Consider the following 20738-nt stretch of genomic DNA (forward strand, 5'->3'; position numbering starts at 1 on the left):
TTAAAGTAGTCATTGGCCACATGCCAATAACAGGTATGGCTGCTCTAAATATCCACAAGGACTGTTTTCCTTCAAAGAAAGTGAAAACAGTGCTATTCAATCATGTCATACCAGAAGACACGGAAATACATAAGGACACGTGGACACCCACAAAAGTTGAACAACAAGAAACTGAACTTTATCGCCAAGCAGAAATGGCCGATGTAGTCTTCTCCGTTGGCCCGAGAATGTACAGCCACTTCGAAAACAAATACAGAAAGCTAACATCTGTCAAGCATGAACTCTTCTTGCCAATGCCAGATGAAAGGTTCTTTGCCGTGTCAATGAAGCGGCCATCATTGGATTGCAAAATCCAGATCATTACATTTGGCAGAGTGACGGGTGTTGCTAACCTGAAAGGATATGATCTTGCTGCAGCTGCTCTTAGCAGAGTTGTAGAATCCCGCAATAGGAAGAAACCTGACCAAGATCCTCCAGTTTGGTTAATTCGAGGGATTCCTGAAGGACACGGGGAGGAGTCAAAGAAGTATGTTGAGAGGCACATAACGACTGGTCACCTTCAGTGCAATCTGTATCCTTATGGAACCCAAGACCAGATTCGAGATGACCTACAGCAAAGTCACCTGTGTCTAATGCCATCACGTAGTGAGCCTTTTGGTATGGTTGGTCTTGAAGCCATTGCAACTGGTGTACCAGTCCTGCTAACCAAGCACTCAGGGCTTGCAAAGTTCCTGATTAAATACTTCCCAGAGGAAATACACAAAGAAGTACTCGTTGATGCTGGTCTCAATGACAAGGAGAAGGAGAAAGATGTTCAACTATGGGCTAAACATATAGAACGTATTCTTGACAACTATGACGCAGCGTTCGATAGGGCACAGCGTATGAAAGAGCTTCTGGAGCATAGCGAGGAAGTAAAAAAAACTCATGAGGTATTCAAGAACATATGCTGTGAGTGAACTCTCTGAAGATCTTCAGCAAAGACATAAAAAACTTTGATACACTATGTTAAGATAAGAACCGTCTCTATTTGATATATGAACTCATTAAAAATCGAAACTTAATGTAAGGCATAAACGGAGCAAGTTTAAAGAAGATGACAATACAAAATATAATAGTTGTATAGTCTTCGCATCGGAGGATTTAATCCCAGAGTTGTCCCTTAAAATGCAGAGAATTTCAATAAAAGCATAACTCATGACATGCAATTGATAAAAGTTAGGCTATTAAAACATAATCAAATACTAAACTTTGTACAGTAATCTGAAATATAAATTTCAACGTTTAAAAAATTACATAATATGGTACAGAGATTACTGAAAGACTCAGTATGCGTACTTAACAAGAACTACCTTATGCATGATGTCCTTCGCCATCGACTTGTGCTCTACACTACCCCTCTATGTGGGGTTTTCCAACTGTTTCTTCTAAAGCTAGATGTTACAATTTAAATCGATGAGAAGAGCTACGTCTGAGGTGTGAATATTGCAAAATAATCAAGCATTTATTTTTTGTGTTTCGATTTATCAAACAAGGAAAAATAAAAAACAAGATGACTTAGTGAGCCAATCTTTCTTAACCTTAATAATTCAACAAAATAATAATACTAGAAACATGTGATGATATGTTAATGTTTCTTTTTAACTGATGATAATTTCTTTCTCTATAGAAATATAGTTTACGGTATTATTCACTGTTTGTAACTTTCATTTAAATGCTTTGAAACTATGTGTCGAATAGTTGTTGCTTAACCTCTCTACCAGTATGTGGTCTCTACTAGTCTTTATTTAGTTTTTGTTGTATTGAAACGTAAGGATATGACATATGTTCAATTCAGTTTAATCAGTATAACATTAGCAATCCTAGATAATCTGATATTTTTACTGAAAGCCACAATACCTGCATTGTTGCTTGATGTGTTAAAGCACCAATGTACAAGAGCAAAAGTATTTTGTAGCAGTCCGCTGAATCTCTAGTAATAATAACAACTAGGCTTTCACGAAGCAGATAGCACAAAATGTTCGAGTAGGTAACCTTAAGTAGTTTCATTGTTTTTGGATGTATTACTTGTCATATTGTATCACATGATTCACTGAAATAAGTTACCATTTATAATATGTCGGTGTGTTATAATCCTACTTCCACAGAAAGATAAGTGGTCGTAGATGGTATAGAAATATTTTTCTTTATATGTCTGAAGTTCAGAGAAATATTATGGAAACAATTCCCGTCATATAATTGTTCAAAGGCGTATTTTGTCTAGCAGCAAATGAGCCGTTTATTGAAGTTTTATATAAGACTTAGGATTAAAGCAGTTATCTGCACAGTGGGCGCCAAAATGTTAGATTTCTTGTTTATTTCAAAGTGCATTTTTACAGAATATGTGGCGAAAGCGTGATAAAATCATCTGCATTTTTTAATTCAAACGAAACTTAAGCTTTACCAATACTTGCACCTGTTATCTAAATGTTGTGAAGTGTAACACAGCCAAGGCTACATCAGCAGTAGCTTTCACAGATTGATTTACAGTTATTCAAGATGTGTAATCAAGTCACATAAAATGCAACGTAACGGAATCTCCTGTGCTCAAAACTATGATATGATTTCATTTAAACTGTGCAGACTTCTTTTTAGGTTTCATAAGCTGTAGTAAGATTAATTATCCAATATCAAACCTCCAGATTTCCTTACAGAACACTTAATGTAATCATTAAGAGATTCTTTTACGAAGTGAAGCCACAAACAGCACTGTAACATCATGTTCCTTACACGGAACACATTGCCCTTTCATGTTATCTTTTTCAAAATCTGCATATTTTGAAAAATATTTCTGTCTGTAATTTAAGCAAAGAGTAAAAGAATGAACATCAAATAGCTGATGTCCGTCATACTTCCTGAAAGTAATGTCACAAACAAGTGGTAATTGGCTTGTTTTGTAACTAGGTATTATATGTACCCTTATAAAAACCTGCACAGCTGTAGTCGAGAACAAGAATGAAATGAACCTTTACCTTACATTCTTATTATGTTCAAAGCATCACCTGTGAGGGTTTTGTTGGAATCATTTCAATCGTATTGGCATTTAAAACGTATACAAATACGCTGGTATTGTGTTGTAAATTCTTCAATCCTCATTCATTGTCATCATATCTAGAAACTGTGACTTTAACAATGTCTTCCCTCTTGAAGGAGAGTTCTAGTTCCTTTTGTAATAAATAAGAACTTGATTACATAACATTTTACTTTAACTTTCAACTATTTTCTATAGAAGAGAAATATTCTCTTTTGTGTTTCCAGTAGTGCTCAAAACATTTAGATAAAACCAGTATATATGACTATTAAATTTAGTTAGAAACAATAGATAATAACTTTTAATTATGTACCTTTCACTATCAATATTTTTTTCAGATAGGACCTTTAGTTTCCTTGTTTTGTTATAATTTTTCAATTCATCAATTGCATCTTACTTCTGTCTTACTCTTTTTAAAAGGGACAGAGTCACTCTCTCTGAAATTCTCGTTCATTTTGACTTCTTTGAGAAGGGAAGTGGTGTTCTGTGGCACATTACAACAGTTGCAGTCCTGCTTATTAAAATGGAAACAGTTCTCACAAACATCCTGGTATCTACCATGAATCTGTTACCATAAATAATGTTAGGCTAGGAAAAGGAGGGCTACTTTCATTCTCTGCAATCTCAGCATTCAAAGCAATCTAAACTTTTGATTCCGTGTTTTGCAATAGGGTGGGTTGACCTACGAGCACGGAACTGGGTTTGAAAGGGCTACATTTATACTGACAATCATGATCTTGAGAAGAAGACCCTATTTTCTCTGAACCGAACATGCCACAAAGAGAGAGTGTCTTTGTCCCCTCAAAAAGTAATTTTTAAGTCTAGGGTGTTTTCTCGTTTAGTTTTGAATTTGCGGTTTTGTGGAAATATTTTATTATCATTTGAGAGTGTGAGTAACCATGACTGGAGGTGCTACCAGGGAAACTTTCATTGAGAAAAACAATTTCTTTTGTGTGTATTGCTACCAAATCAGTTTGGTAGCAAACAACAAGGGAAAGCTTGATGCACAAATGAAGAAAAATGAACGTTTGTGCAAAAGGCATCACAAGCAATTAACTAAACGTTTTAATGCAGATAGAAACACTCATGGAAATAGGTTTCTTAAGCAGATACTTGTATGGACAGAGATTCCTTTGCCAAATTGTATCTTGAAAGTTTTCCTAGGTAGCAACCGAGTGTCTTTATAGTTTTAATATTTGAAACCATCATTCATGCTGATGAGATTTCTTGTGAAATAGATAATAACTGCCTTTTAATATCACGATTTTTCATATATTGGACCTTTATTTCACTTGTTTGATGGTAATTTATAATTCATTAATTGCATCTAATTTTTGTATTTCTCTTGAATTTTTAATTTGAGAGTAAAATCTTGAAACACAGTGAACCTGTTGTGAACAAAACATAACCACAGTCCTTCTCATCAAAAAGTGATCGCTGATGACAGAGGACCCACTCGCACCATTGATTGTGTTGCACATGCACACTACAGTACAATGTCTATGTGCCAAGTTTGAATGTTCTGTTCAGGGATAGCTGAGTTTTGGTTCAAAATCATAAAAAAATCGCAACAAAATTGCCGCCGGCAGCTATATTGGATCTTTTCGCAAAATAAATTAAATTTCATATATATGCCACAGTACTTTATCTGTGTACCAAAATTGAAAAATTGAAACTATGCAAACGAAGAAAGGAAACTGCAAAAACGTCTCACAAAGGATGATGCAAATGATTTCATGGCCCGTGAAATGGTCATGAATGTTTGCATTATATGTATGGAGATTTATTGTACCCCATTAAGTTCTCCGGTTAACAACCTAAGTGTCTTTATAAATTTCACATTGGTCACTATATTTTGAATCGATCCATTGTGTTAACGTTGTAGCTTGTAAAGTTTCGTTGGTTTTCCTTTCAAAGGATTTTATATCTAGTTCAGGTTTTAGACAAGATTGCTACTGCATTATATCACATTGTTTGAATTCTGTCATTTTCGTCATGCAATACTTTAACTGTAAATCTGAATATCGTAGTGATTAACAGGGCTTGACACGAGATGAAACGACCGATTAGCTGTATGTCTACTCAGAATTCATTTGAAATAGCCAATTATATAATTTGGCAGTCCTAACAGAACAAAATAACTGAATGGCATGCAATGAAATTTAATGTTTTTGATTTCAACTAGCATCCCTCCCGGTACAGATTCTGGTTGCATAGATTTGAAGATACCACTTTCAGCGAAAATAATAACAAATATTTGATGAGTGGAGAGGGAAGTGTATCGAAAAATGAGTTTGAATAACAGTAATTTGTGCATCCGAACAAATGCTTATGATTTTGCGAAAGGAAGCGATGCAGTCAATAAAAAGTTCCAATATCAATTAATGTCTATTGAATAATTCAGTTAATCAATAATCCCAGTAATATATATATATATATATATATATATATATAATATATATATATATATATATATATAATATATATATATATATATACGAAGTATGCGGTTCGACTTGTCCGATACAAAGTGCTCAATACAAAGTAGAGCGAGATATATAGGGATGCTGGAGAATTGATTTTACAATGTCATCTCTACAACGTTGTTCGTGAGTCGCGAAACTCACTCATCAGGAGACTAGACTGGAGTCCAGTCTAGTCTCCTGATGAGTGAGTTTCGCGACTCACGAAACAACGTTGTAGAGATGACATTGTAAATCAATTCTCCAGCATCCCTTATATATATATATATATATATATATATATATATATATATATATATATATATATATATATATATATATATATATATATTATATATACATATATATATATATATATATATATATATATATATATATATATATATATATATATATAAGACAACGGGTTTCTTGAGGGCGCTTGTAGAGTATTCCTCGTGGTGCCGATGGACGGAATTCTCTCTCAAAATTTCTCAACGTTACGGGAGAAATTTTGTTAAATTTGTTCTGCTAGACTATCTTGAAGTGTGTTGGCCGGCAACTGGTGGTTTCTTTTGCCGAAATACGATAACATGCTCGTTAAAATGGCATGTAAAGATCACGATGCTCGTTCGTCTCAGTCCTCTGCTCAAGATGGCTTCCTCACGTGTGCGTATACGTGTATAGTGATGACTCTGGTGGTACGTGTTGAGCGCGAGCTTCGAAGTTGGAAAGTTGTGGGTATACTACTCCTCCTTTTGTTGTTATCCGGTGACGTTGAGTTAAACCCCGGTCCAAGGAAGTCGACGAGAGGGGCCCAACAGAGAAGCATCACCGAAGCCCTGAAAAATAAATCAAGTGACGTTACTAGTACACCAGTCTCCAGTGTGAGTTGAGCGATGATAGTGACGGCAGCCATGTTGCGTCCGACAACACTGCAAACGGTAGTACCGCCTGTACACTGAGCGATGTAATGGCTGAAATAAGAGGTTTGAGGAAAGAAATATCTACTCAAATAAAGACAGTAGATGACAGAGTACGAAAGTTAACAGGTGAAGTTATAGAATTGCGTGGTGGAGTGCGAGAAAATAGCGAAGCCATGGCTAAATTGTCAGAAGAAAACGAAGGGTTACGTAACAGGCTTGGTAAAATGGAATATGAATTGGATAAAACTCAGGCACAAATGAAACGAAACAATTTGATTATTTACGGAGTTGAGCAAGCTGGGGAAGAACCTTGGTCGCTTACTGAGCAGATTTTGACAGACTTTATTAAAGAAAAGCTGCAAATCGAAGAGGCTCCGGACTTTGAACGTGTACATCGCCTCATATACGCCCGCAGCCACCCGCAACCAATTATAGCGAAGTTTTCCAGCTTCAAGCAGCGAGAGAAAATTCTACGAGCGGCATACAGACTTAAAGGATCTGATTATCGCATTGGAGAAGATTACACTCCACGGGTGAGGGAAATACGAAGGAAACTAAGCAAGTACGCAGAAGAAGCTCGTACAGAAGGGAAATCAGTAAAATTTGTATATGATAAACTGAAAGTAAATGGCGTAATATATGTATACGATGAGTTTACCAAAAGGTCCGTCCTTTACACCCTGTTGACGAAACACAAAGCAGAGCCGACTAGGGTTTTGGCCACGGCCAGAGTAATGTATCCAGGGTTTTCAGTAGCACAACTTCAGAAGAAAGTATTAAAGCTGACTTTGCTCATTTGAAATTTCTAGTTTGGAATGTAAATGGCTTGCTGGAAAAACTTGGTAATGCTGATTTTCGTGAATATATCCAACAATTTGATTTTATATGTCTGACAGAAACATGGCTTTCAAAGCAAGATAAGATTTCTTTCGATGGTTATAAGAATATTCAGGCTCCTGGAGTAAAGAAAAGTAATTACGGGAGAGCCTCTGGTGGTATATTAATTTTCTTTCGTGAAAATAACAGCTGTGGTTTTGAACTTAAACCTCTCTCGTGTACATCTACAAATATAGTTTGGTCTGTACTTACGAAAAACAACAACCCACGTTTATTGATTGCTGGAGTGTACCGTCCTCCAGAGGTTCAAAATTTGCAGATAAGAGTTTCTTTGATAATTTAGAGTCTGATCTGATAAAGTATACTACTCATTACAACTGTGATGTAATTATAGCAGGAGATTTTAATGGGAGAATTGGTAATATTTCAGAAAGTATTGAGTTTGATTCAGATTATCTCCCAATTGATGATTCAGTAAATTGTAATTATCAGTTACCACCTAGAACTTCACAGGATAACGTGGTAAATAATTATGGTGCACAACTTTTGGAATTTTGCTCTAGGGTAGATATTGCTGTTGTAAATGGTAGGTTATGTCAAGACAAAGGAGTTGGTAATCTTACATATGTATCCAGTATTGGGACCTGTGTAAATGATTATGTTCTCACCACAGCAAATATGTTTTGTAATTTTTGGAATTTAAAGTTGATGACCGTATTGAGTCAGATCACTTACCTTTATGTTTTGACCTCACTTTTCTGGTTCACACAGTCCATGTCTCTTCTGGCACAAATACTCATAACAGTAATTTCTCGAGACTGAAATGGGTTCCAGAGAAAAGAGACCAATATTATGATAATTTCAATACAGATAATGTGGAGCACATGTGTCAAACTTTCTATGAGTGTATTGCATGTGAAAATTTTGAAAGTGCAGCTGATTGTCTCTGTAAAATTATATATTCTTGCAGCAAGGAAATGAAATTTAAGCATACACAATATACAGGTAATAGACAGAATCCTTGGTTTGACAAGGAGTGTTTGAATACAAAGAGGGAAGTCTATAGTTCTTGAATAATTTCAGAAAATTTCGTAGCCAGGATAGTTTGAATCGTTATATTCAGATGAAAGCTGACTATAGACGCTTGTTACGCAGTAAAAAGTCCTCGTATCAAAAACAGAAACGTGAAGAATTAGAATTTTTAGCTATGCAGCCAATTCAAAATTGTTTTGGCAGAAATTGAGTCAAAGTTCAACTGGTATCTCAAGTAATATTACAAGGGAAGAGTGGCATACTTATTTCAGTGCCTTGTTCAATCCAGAACAAATGGAAGTAGAGGGTGTGGAAGAGTTCTATACTTCTGTCCAGGACTTTGTAGAGCAGCTTAATTTTGATGATTTCAGTGATGTAGATATTGACTGCTCTGAATTAAACTGTCCTATAGATATGAATGAAATCAAAAATAGTGTAAATAAGTTGAAAAATAACAAAGCTCCTGGAACAGATGGTATTCCTTTGGAATTTTGGAAATATGCACCCCAGGAAATGTATGATATGCTCTGTGTTCTTTTCAATGGAATTTTGGACAAAGGTGTTTTTCCCAAACAATGGGCAGTAGGCCTAATTAGTCCGATTCATAAAAAGGCTGTAAAGATATTCCAGGTAATTATCGTGGTATAATGCTCTTAAATGCAATCAGCAAAATCTATACATATATTATGACAGAAAGGCTCCAAAGTTGGTTTGACAAATACAGTAAGTTGGTGGAAGCGCAAAGTGGTTTTCGAAAACAGAGAAGTACCATTGATAATGTTTTTATTACGTACTCTTATTGAAAAATATGTGTTTCATTTAAATAGTCGTTTCTACTGTGCTTTCATAGACTTTGAAAAGGCTTTTGATAGGATTCACCATTATTCATTATTTTATAAACTGGCCAAGAAAGGGATAAGGGGCAAATTTTTTTCATCTCTTTACTCTATGTATTCACATGTGAAAGCTGCTGTAAAATCTCCCCAAGGTATAAGTGATTTCTTTGAAATCAGTACTGCTGTGTACAACAGGGATCTGTCATTTCTCCACTTTTGTTTTGTTTTTATATTAATGACTTAGAAGAAGCATTGAAATATGGTACAGAAACTGTTGTGTACTCTTATACGTTAAAGCTTCTGTATTTGTTGTATGCTGATGATCTGTCTCTTTTTAGTAGCACCCCTAATGGTTTGCAGCGACTCCTTAACCGTCTTTATGATTATTGTAAACGTTGGAGATTGACAGTAAACCTTGGTAAAAGCAAATAATTGTGTTTCGAAAGGAGGTCGCCTAAAAAAGACCGAGAAATGGTACTGGGGATGTAAAGAAATTGAAGTAGTTTCAAAGTATAACTATTTAGGGGTCATTCTTTCAAGTTCAGGTGTCTGGTATCAGGCACAAAAATACATTGCAGATCAAGCCAGGAAGGCTTTGTACAATCTTGAGAGCACTTTATACAGATTTGATGGGCTTCATCCCAACATTGCATTTCACATATTTGATTGTAAGATACTTCCTATCCTTCTTTATGGTGGTGCTATTTGGGGGACACGAGATTGTGTCGATGTTGAAAAAATCCAGCATAAATTCTGCAAATTTCTGTTAGGTGTAAATGTGAACACAACAAACTCTGCTGTAAGAGGAGAATTGGGAAGATATCCCATTAAAACTTACCTTGATATGGAAATTTTACGTTATTGGATAAGATGTCTTCACCCTGAATGCCCTGAAATTGTCTATGATTGTTACAAGTACCAGTATGATCGAGCAGAAAAAAGTGTAAACTGTTGGGCTTTATATGTAAAACATTTGTTGTATAAATATGGTTTTGGTGACTTCTGGATAAATCAGCAAACAATCGATTGTACTTATTTACTTCAACAGTTTAAAGAAAGGTGTTGTGATATCGCAATGCAAGAATGGCAATCAGAGATAGAGAGTAGCTGTAGTCTCCGTACATATGTAAATTTAAAAAAAAAGGCTTTTAAATGTGAGAAATATCTTAAATGTATTCAGACTACTGTATATCGCAAGGCTTTAGCCCGTCTTCGTATCATCCCATAATCTTCTAGTTCAAAAAGGAAGAGAACTTGGAATTCCACTTCATGATAGATTGTGTCCATTTAATTGTAATTGTATAGAAGACGAATTTCACTTTGTCCTGGTCTGTACTCAATATGAAAATCTCAGAGCCCGTTTCATTCCTCAATTTTACTACACACCTGCTATAAAATGGAAATTTAGTCGATTATTACAATCAGAAATGAGAGCATCTTGGAAAATCTAGCAAAATATGTATTCCATGCTTCTAAACAACGTCAGCGTCTGCTTGGCAATGGAAACTAGAAATGTAACTTTGTCTGAAACCTCAAGTGACTGTAACTTTTCAATATGAAAATTGTACATTAAGGCCGGTGGCCTATAGTACTGAATAAATATGATGATATATATATATATATATATATATATATATATATATATATATATATATATATATATATATATATATATATATATATATATATATATATATATATATATATATATATATATATATAAACACTTTGAGAAGTGATAGAGCCATGATAGTGGATTTTGCTCAGACCATGTTCAGAGATAATTGCAATGATAAACATATTCAATAGCTGCACTAGTCCCGAGGACTTTTTCACTAGGTATTTCTGCTAGTACTTGCCATAATTTTCCAGCTTCATGCTGTAGCTTACAATGTTCATGTCAAGCCCTGTAACATTTAGTTTATGATTCAGATTTATGGTAAAATGTCGATGGAAATGATAAAACTACTAGTAGGCAATTATGAGAAACCATCTCACATTTTCTGACAAGTAGATTGTGATATCGATCTTGTTATCAAGTACTGATTGAGAATTTTAAACTGTGTGAGATTCAGATTTACAGTTACGACAATTATCATGTAGCTTTTAAAATCAAACAATATTGCAAGTAGTTTATTTCTTCTAGTAATAAAGACATGATTGTGTTTAATCAACCAAAGAGTCCTACGCTCAGTTTTTATTAAAGGGTTCTTGACTTGAAGTTGAAGACTACATACAGACAAAAATCAAGGTAAGATTATCATGCCAACCCCTTGTCCACTGTGACATAATTTTGAAGATGAAAAAGAGAATATGATGTAATCATCAAAGTATTTGAAAAAATATCAAAATTAGTAATGTGATCTGGAACTGAATCAGTGTGTGGCACCTTAAATCAACTATGGAACAATTCGTGAATAGACCAACACCAAAAGGAGAATGTATGACAGAGGGTATTATTATATAACCATGGTTAAGGTATCTTTTAGGGTTCTTAACATGTAAATCATAACAGACAGCTATCTGGCAGCCAAATAGCTTCGTATTACGGTACAAATTGTTGTGCACTTGCACAAGTGGGTTACGTGCTCGTACCAACTTTGGAACCAACAGGTTGGGGCATGTCTTAGTTGCTGCTCTAGACATAAATAACACTGAATACCTTATAACCATGTTGGGTTTTATCGAAAACAAATGCCCATTTGTATAAATAAGGTTGTGTCCTTTTACCAACTTTAAAACAAATTGATCTAGGCATGTTCCTGTTACGGCTATAGACATTATAAAGTTGAAACAGAATGGTTACCCTTACCAACATTGTAAAAATTAAGAAAAAAAAACACAAATTGCAAAATATTCGACTATAATTAAAGTTAAAAACACATCATGAACTACCTTTGAAAGGAAACGATCAGGCACCTCAAAGAAAGGCTGTTGGACGCACAAACAGAATGACAAAAGACAGAAGTGTCTAGGGCTTCATCCATTTAGACAACATGACTGAAAAGAGTATGTTCTAGTTGTTCTAACTAAAATTAGAAATATGCTATCTTTACATGCACAAATTAACAGAAAGCAGTCATCCTTAGGTATCGATAAAATAAAATTGCACAATTTAGGACCCTGACAGTTAAAAAACAAAGCAGAATATATTACTCTGCCTCATAGAAACACGTAACATTGTGCATTGTAAAGCAATGGTGAATTTATTTAACCAGTGAAAGAACAATAACATACATAAATCCTTACCCAAAAGCATAGAGCTTTATGTGAAAGCAAACCTTTTCTGAATCTAAAAACATTTTACAGAATTTAAGGATAAATACTTTAACATAAATACGCATAATATCAAACTTGAACACAAAACAACTTTACAAACTTTCTTAAACCTAAACCAAAAAATGTTCACTATACTACGGAAAAAAGGTAAAAAAGTTACTTGGTCCCTTGAAATTTTTTTGTTTAACAATTTTCTTTTATAAAACAGCAAATGTATTGAAGTGCTTGGTATCCGAAAGCCAAACTTCAAATTCAAGCAGAATATTTTTTCGGTATTCCGAAAGGCTGAGATATCCTAAAATCAACACAGCGAATTGTCACAACTTACAAGGTCAGCTGAATGTGACGATCTGTAGGAACCAGCAAAGTGAATTTCAAAAGAGTTACATAAGCTGTTTCTAGGAGATTTTTGACTTCCGATTAAAATTAATTAAAAGTGGTGGCTTACATTTTCCTATAATGGACAGGAGAAAATACAAGAGAAGGCAGTGGCTTGCAGCATTGTAAATGACCAGTCATCCCGTTATGGACTTTTGCTAGCAAGTTGCTGCACATAAAGCAGGGACATTGACAACCATGTAACTAAATGTGCCGCTGAATTTATCCCTCAAGGTTACGTAGCTTCAAAATACAGACAGTGATATGCATGTGCAAAGATATTCATATTTTCACATACTTAGACGATTAAATGTTGAAGGCACGTAGCTGCTTTGTTTGCTGATTTTTTCAGTATTTTTGTTCAGTGTCACTACAGTTTGTTTTGCTCTTTATGTTAGACTTAACCAAGTCTGTGGGCACATAAATATCAAAACAGAGTAAATTGAAAGAAAACTGATATCATGTTATGTAAATTTTGCGTTGTATCTTGCTGCATCAACAAATCGTTATTTTTTTAAAATATGTAATTGTGGTTTGGACAGAGACTCTGAAATTCTGACTTCGAATTTGTGTGCTATCTTTTCTTCTTGAAGTGAAACTTTAATCCAAATGTCTTTAATCTAGACTGATATATCGATGCAGCTAGTCATACAGCTATACTGAATGGAAATCGCATTGTGTCATCCTAATAAATGTTGGCAGTATTGTCAAACTAATCAACCATCAAAACTCTAAATGATACTGGCCTGAAATCATTATTAGGTGTGTTAGTCTTCGAAGAGCTTGAATTACTTAAGATATAATACAGTGTTGATTAAAAGGGAATCGTGTGTGGATCGGTGCCATCCACAACATATCGCCATATCCATGCAATTTGCATCATAGTGCTATATCTACCCTTCCATCAATCTGTCTAATAAAAGGCCACTTTGATAATAATTGGTGTTGCCGTCATGGAATGTTCTTCTAACAGCCTAAATACAACGCAAATGCAACACCTAATTAAAAATTTCGTTATAAAATATATAAAGGTATCTAACATGTTAAACCGTTCTCCGTATCGGGCAGTTTTTAGAGATGGAAAGGTTGAGAAGGGTGTCTTGTTATTGTTTGGTTCGGTGACTCCCCCTATAGGTAGTTTGCATCTCAATATTGCAAAATTTAAACTTTTACCCAAACTTTCCTTGAGCAAACTTTCACCATTGTCTTTAAAATTCAAGAATTGGGCTAACTCTCCATATGTTTGTGATGGTCAAACAAATTACTAAATATTTACCGATATTTGAAACGAAAAATGGCCGCCGTCACCGTTATATCTCTATTGTAAGAAAAGTCTTTTCGCCTGGCCTATTCTAAATCTACACAAAGTGAAAACTGTGGTATTTTAGCTCCGCTGTCAGTGACACAGAGCTTATCAAATAGGTTGATTTTCCATCGTAGTCCGTCGTCGTTCGTCGTCGTCCGTCGTCGTCTGTCGTTGTCCGTCAACAATTGCTTTTTCCTCTGATACCACAAGTCCGATTTCTTTGGAATTTATATGCCGTTCATTTGGAGTGACCTTACTTTAGTTTGTTCAAATCGTGGTGAAATTTCCATATTTATATTTTTGGGGCATTTTTGCTGTTTTGGTAAAAAATCTTCTCTGAAACCGCTTGTCTGGTTGCGTTGGAATTCGATATGCAGTTTACTTAGGGTGACTTCAGTTAGATTTGTTCAAATTGTGGTGAAATTTGATATTTGTATTATTAAGGCAATTTTTGTCGTTTTTGGTAATTTTTTTTTAAAATCTTCTTCTTCAAACTACCACTCAGATAGCTTTGATATTTAGTACATAGGTCCCTAGGGATGATATATTTAAGGTTTGTTAAAATTGTGCAGAAATATGCAAATTTGCATTTTAAAGGCAATTTTGCCATTTTTGGTCAAAAAATGTGTTACTCAATAAGTAACGGTCTGATAGCTTTGAATTTGGTATACAGGTTTCTATAGATGAACTAAGTAATATATATTGACTTTCTGATGAAATCTTAATTTTGAATTTTTTGGGGCAATTTTTGCCATTTTTGGTCAAAAAATGTATATTTCCAAAACTACTCATCTTATAGCTTGAAATTTGGTATAAAGGTTCCTACAAATCAACAAAATGATATTTATTGAAACTATGATGAAATCTGAAATTTTGTATTTTAAGGCGATTTTTATCCATTTTTGGTCAAAGAAATGCGTTTCTCAAAAGGTACTGGTCTGATAGCTTTGAAATTTGGTGTACAGGTTTCTACAGATGAACTAAGTAATATATATTGAATTTCTGATGAAATCTGTAATTTTGTATTTTAGGCAATTTTTGCAATTTTTGGTCCAAAAATGTGTTTCCCAAAAGTACTCTTCTAATAGCTTTGAATTTGGTATACAAGTTTGTACAAATGAACTAAGTAATACTTTTATTGAATTTCTGATGAAATCTGTAATTTTGTATTTTTTGGCAATTTTTGCCATTTTTGGTCAAAAATGTGTATTTCCAAAATACTCATCTGATAGCTTTGAAATTTGGTAATACATGTTCCTACAGATGATCTAAATGATATTTAAGGAAATAATGACGGAATCTGCAATTCTGTATTTCTGGGGCATTTTTTTCCATTTTAGGTCAAAAAATGTGTTTCTCAAAAAGTGTTGTCTGATAGCTTTGAAATTTGATATGAAGATTCCTACATATGAACTAAATATGAAATCCTGAGCTGGATTGCTACCGTACTAAATAAGCTGACTATTGAAATGATGATGAAATCTGCAATTTCGTATTTTTTCGGGCAATTTTTGTCATTTTTGGTCAAAAAATTTGTTTCTCAAAAACTGCAAGTCAATAGCTTTTTCATATTTGGTATAAAGGTTCTAAGGAATTTTTTGATATTATATATTGTAATTATGATGAAATCTGCAATTTTAATGGGGGGGGGGGGCAATTTTTGCCATTTTTGTCAGAAAATTTCATTCTAAAAAACTATTTGTCAGATAGCTTTGGTCGACATGTTCTTAGGGATGATCCAATATGATATATACAGAATATGATGAAATCTTCAATTGTGTAATTTTGCAGCTATTTTAGCCTCGTTTTTTTCTGGCCACTGAAATAAGCTATCAAAAATTCCCAATATGATCAAACACATGGTGGGCTTTCGGGCCAAAACAAACATTTGTAAAGGTGTTTAAAACGATTTTCAAGTTTTGTTTTGGGTAAGATATAATATGTATTATTTCTAATTTCCTTTTTGGTTTCTTTCAGAATTTTTTGCTGAACAAAAATATAAGCAGAGGGAAATACAATTTCTGTTCTTATCCAAGGCCAGGGTCTCTTGCAAATTTCAATACCAGGCTTTCATTTTCAGTTTTATTTTTTGTGTTATTGTGTGGTATTTTTAAGCTGACAAGTTAAAACTGCTTATAATAAAACATAAAAACATAATGTTTTCATACATCAGTAATTTGACGAGCAGGAAGATGACGATAAGAAGTTTGTACATGCACGAACGTGTACCTGTAGCTATTTGAATTTTCTACCGCGCATGGTGCAAATTAACTCTCACTTTTACCGCGACTTTGTCTAGATCGACGTGTGCGAGAGAAAAGCACCAAAGTTTCCTTTTTTCAACAATCAACCACGCCCTCATAACCAGGTATAGTAACACAGGTTTCACGGATTTATGGACAGGCATTCGACTTCATGCAAGCAAGACGTCACTGATGCAACCTTACTTGTTGCATCAGTGACAATGTGCTTGCATTGAGTTGATTAGGTTTTCGGGCCAAAAACAAACATTTGTTAAAGATGTTTAAAACGATTTTCAGGTTTTGTTTTGGGGTAAGATATAATATGTGCTATTCTTATTTCCTTTTTGGTTTCTTTCAGAATCTTTTGCTGAACAAAAATATAAGCAGAGAGGAAAATACAATATCTGTTCCTATCCAAGGCCAGGGTCTCTTGCAAATTTCATTTTCAGGCTTTCATATTCAGTTTTATTTTTTTTGTGTTTTTGTGAGGTATTTTTAAGCTGAAAAGATCAAACTGCTTATAATATAACATAAAAACATAATGTTTTCATACATCAGTAATTTTACCAGCAGGAAGATGACGATAAGAAGTTTGTACATGCACGAACGTGCACCTGTAGCTATTTGAATTTTCTACCGCGCATGGTGCAAATTAACTCTCACTTTTACCGCGACTTTGTCTAGATCGACGTGTGCGAGAGAAAAGCACCAAAGTTTCCTTTTTTCAACAATCAACCACGCCCTCATAACAGGTACAGTAACACAGTTTTCACGGATTTATTGACAGCATTTGACTTCATGCAAGCAAGACGTCACTGATGCAACCTTACTTGTTGCATCAGTGACAATGTGCTTGCATTGAGTTGATTGGCTTTCGGACCAAAAACAAACATTTGTTAAAGATTTTTAAACGATTTTCAGGTTTCTGTTGATTTATGGAGCGTAGACTGTCGCCAGTCGCTTGTACCGCTTTTTTCGCGTATCGGCGTAGCTTCCGGTATTAGCTGGTACAACTCGTGCCTTCGGCACTCGGCCTCGCCATGAGAGGAACGCCAAGAAGATTTGACCGGTTAAGAAGGGCTTGACAACGCGCTTTCTGCGTAGTGAAGATTCATTACGTATTCATGGTAACCCCTGGCCAGCGATCAATATCTTTGGGGGCTTTTGTCTTTTGGCCTGCTTTGCATATGACGTCGTTGGACACGACCTGCCAATCACCCAGGTAGTCAATTAAACTATTAATTGACTGTTTACCGACCCAATTAACACCATCCAGCAGTATCAGTCATATTTTAATCGCGTGGCCCGAGTGGGCACAACATAGGAACGCGTGTATTTCTATGTGTACGTTTCACTTGTGGTGTTGTTTGTACCATCGTGCGTTTGAAGTCCTCATTTCACCTACAGTATTACCTTCAAGGTGACAGGCTTACTATAAATGATCGGTATCATGGCACCGAGTTCTGCTAACGGTAAAAACCACCTGTTTTGCCTACTAATTACTGCCCGTCGCTGTCCGTCCTGAATGTAGCCTATCTATAGCTACAGTAATCAGTCAATATATAATACCCCGCGCCTTATACTTTTTATATGAACTTATAACATCATAGTCCCAGCCGCAAAATTGTTGACTTTTGATCTGATATACAGGCTGATCGTTGAATCGCACCGGCGCATCCATGTTTACTTGCCCCATAAGCTTACTACTTTGCAAAGGTTGGGTAGGTGGAATACCTGGGCCAAAAATGAACACCGGGGCGAAACTTTTTATTATAAGTTTATATTACAAGTAAATGTTGTGGAATATTAAGATACCGATCTATTACTGTATTGAATAGGCCAATTTCGTGACGGGCAGTGCTAGAAGAATGACGGGCAGGGACGGGCAGTAAATAGTAGGACCGTTTCTTAGAATACGGTCAAAACGTTTGGGTGGTGCGCGTGACCGGGGGCACTGACACAAAATGGGTTGACAAGCAAATACACAAGCTTACAACCTGTGAAAAAAGAATTGTAACCAAGTTTACATGCTCACTAGTCATATATGTGACGGGGAGCTAGAAATACTTATGTGAAGCTAATGTAGATCTGGCTCCCGAAAGAACGATAACTTAGTCTTTAACATAAATGAAATAATGTATAGTGGGTAAAACCAACACAAGGAAATCAAGAATTTTTGATAAACAAATGGCTTGCTTTAATTGGTTTCGACTTGAAGTGTTTCTAACGGAAAGAGGAAGGCTATTCCAGATTTTAACGTCGCATTTATTGTATTATTTGTAAGGCCATTTAAAGAAAAGATTTTGTTTGCCATCCTTGGATTTTTGAAAAACCTACCAGCCAGCCGGGAAAAAACAAACACAGACAAAAAACACAAGTGCATTAACATAAGGTCAATTTTTATGTGGTTTCGTTTGGAAAAAATAATATTTTTTAGTAATAGTGTTAACATTGTTTTTGTTTTCTTAATTTTGTCTGAAAACCTACCAGCACGCGGACGGCATACAAATAATTTTATATAAAGCGCCTAATAATACTTACATAGTATTTCGTGTGGACAGGAAACTGAGTATATCTTCTTGAGTTTTGAGTAATCTATATGTGAGTAGAATTATCTACATCAAGCTTTTACCCATGCTACAGGATCAGCGAGCCTCAAAAGTATTAAAGCTTTCATACTCAAAATATATTCCTGAGCTTAAAGAGGAAGTTACAGGACCGTGGACGCACAATAGGGGATTACTGATGATGCAGCCATTTCCATATAATGGGTAGGAGTTTAATAGAGCCTCACACCCCCCAAGAGCATGGGATCAGATTTCTCACACTCGTTGGGGATATTTTGTCTTACACAAACCGCAGGCGAGTGTGAGACAAAATATCCCTAACTCGTGTGAGAAATCTAATCCCAAGTCCTTGGTGTGTAAGATTCTTTTCTCACATGGCCACGAAATGCATTAAATTCACTTTGAGAACATTAACTGTTTAACTGTATCAGCGACTATCCTACTTCTTAGTCATCTAGTATTCCATGTCACTAACGCGAACTCCGTTGCGAGTTCCACTCCCGATGTTTCAACTTCTGCTACGTACGAGTCTTTCAATCTTTCAACCATACTGTTTTTTTTTTCAAATGAATCATAAAAATCGTAGGTCACCGTGAAAATATTGATATTGGAGAAACTAATTACCAAAGAAATTCAAAATGACGACCATTCCTGTGGCAACTCTATACAGAGAAATGAACTTTCATTTTTCGAAAACTAAGACAGTGAAAATTTTTCTAACACCAAGAGTTTTCAAATCAGCCCCCCCCCCCTTATGGGCAGACCAGCAAGAACTGTAAACTTTTGAGAATCCGAGGCGCATTCTACCTACAGCGGTATAAAGTATTGATCCCACAGCGTGAGTCCTCGGACATAATCATAACGGCCTTAAATTTGATACAATTTGATAATTTCATCGAAAATATTGTTCAGGAAATGATTTTGTTTTGCTCTGACTATATTTCATTTATTTCGTTCGCAGACAAAATGCCAGCTAGGGATTATGAGAGGGTAAAAAGCTTGGTCGCGGAGAGTTTGGCGTTGTTTATCAGGTTCGTCACAAAGATGGCGCCATTTATGCCATGAAAGAATCAAAGGTAGTACTAATCTTGCGTCTCAGATCCAGGAGCTTGCAGCGTTGCATGCATTAAAGGGGAAGTTCACCAAGGATGATTTTTACATATGTGGTAGCTCTGTGGTCATTTACCCCCAGAAAAGCTATTTTCACCATTTATAACTCGCCCGATTTTCTAAGAAAATGATAAAAATAGTACAGGAAAATGCCCATGTAATTTGAATCATGGGAAAAAAGCCCCAAGCTTGGAGCTTGCATCATGTGATATGGAAGGGACCATCTTCGGATGGGTATGGCCCCCACATTGTCCACTCACAGTAATGCAGTAGTAAACAGCAACACAAAATCTGACAGTGGACAGTTTATCATATGTGATTCACCGTTTATGAAAGGATACTCAGTATAAACAAAAGTTATGTAAATACGCACAGCCTGGTTTAAGCATGGGTGAGTGGACAATGCCATACCCATGGGAAAATGGTGCCTTCCATATCACATGATGCAAGCTCCAAGCTTGGCGCTTTTTTCCCATGATTCAAATTACATGGGCAACTTCCTGTACTATTTCTATCGGTTTTTATAAAATCGTGCAAGTTATAAATGGCGAAAATAGCTTTTCCGGGGTAAGTGACCACAAAGCTAGCACATATGTAAAAATCATCCTTGGTGAACTTCCCCTTTAAAAGACCACCCTAACATTATCCAGTATGTCGAATATTTTAAGGAAAAGACAAACATGTGTATCGTG

The 20738-nt window shown here is 35.4% G+C and overlaps 1 long non-coding RNA gene across 1 annotated transcript; it reads right to left on the minus strand.

The window, feature by feature from the left end:
* Positions 1-5963: 5963 nt before the first annotated feature.
* LOC139123615 (uncharacterized) lies at positions 5964-10585 on the minus strand. Its single transcript, XR_011549728.1, has 3 exons — positions 8591-10585; positions 8031-8113; positions 5964-6374 (listed from the first exon to the last, which is right to left on the minus strand). It is a non-coding gene; the product is annotated as an uncharacterized lncRNA (long non-coding RNA).
* Between the last annotated feature and the right edge of the window lie 10153 nt (positions 10586-20738).

Source organism: Ptychodera flava, assembly GCF_041260155.1.
Source record: "Ptychodera flava strain L36383 chromosome 23 unlocalized genomic scaffold, AS_Pfla_20210202 Scaffold_23__1_contigs__length_28996876_pilon, whole genome shotgun sequence".
Taxonomy (NCBI): domain Eukaryota; kingdom Metazoa; phylum Hemichordata; class Enteropneusta; family Ptychoderidae; genus Ptychodera; species Ptychodera flava.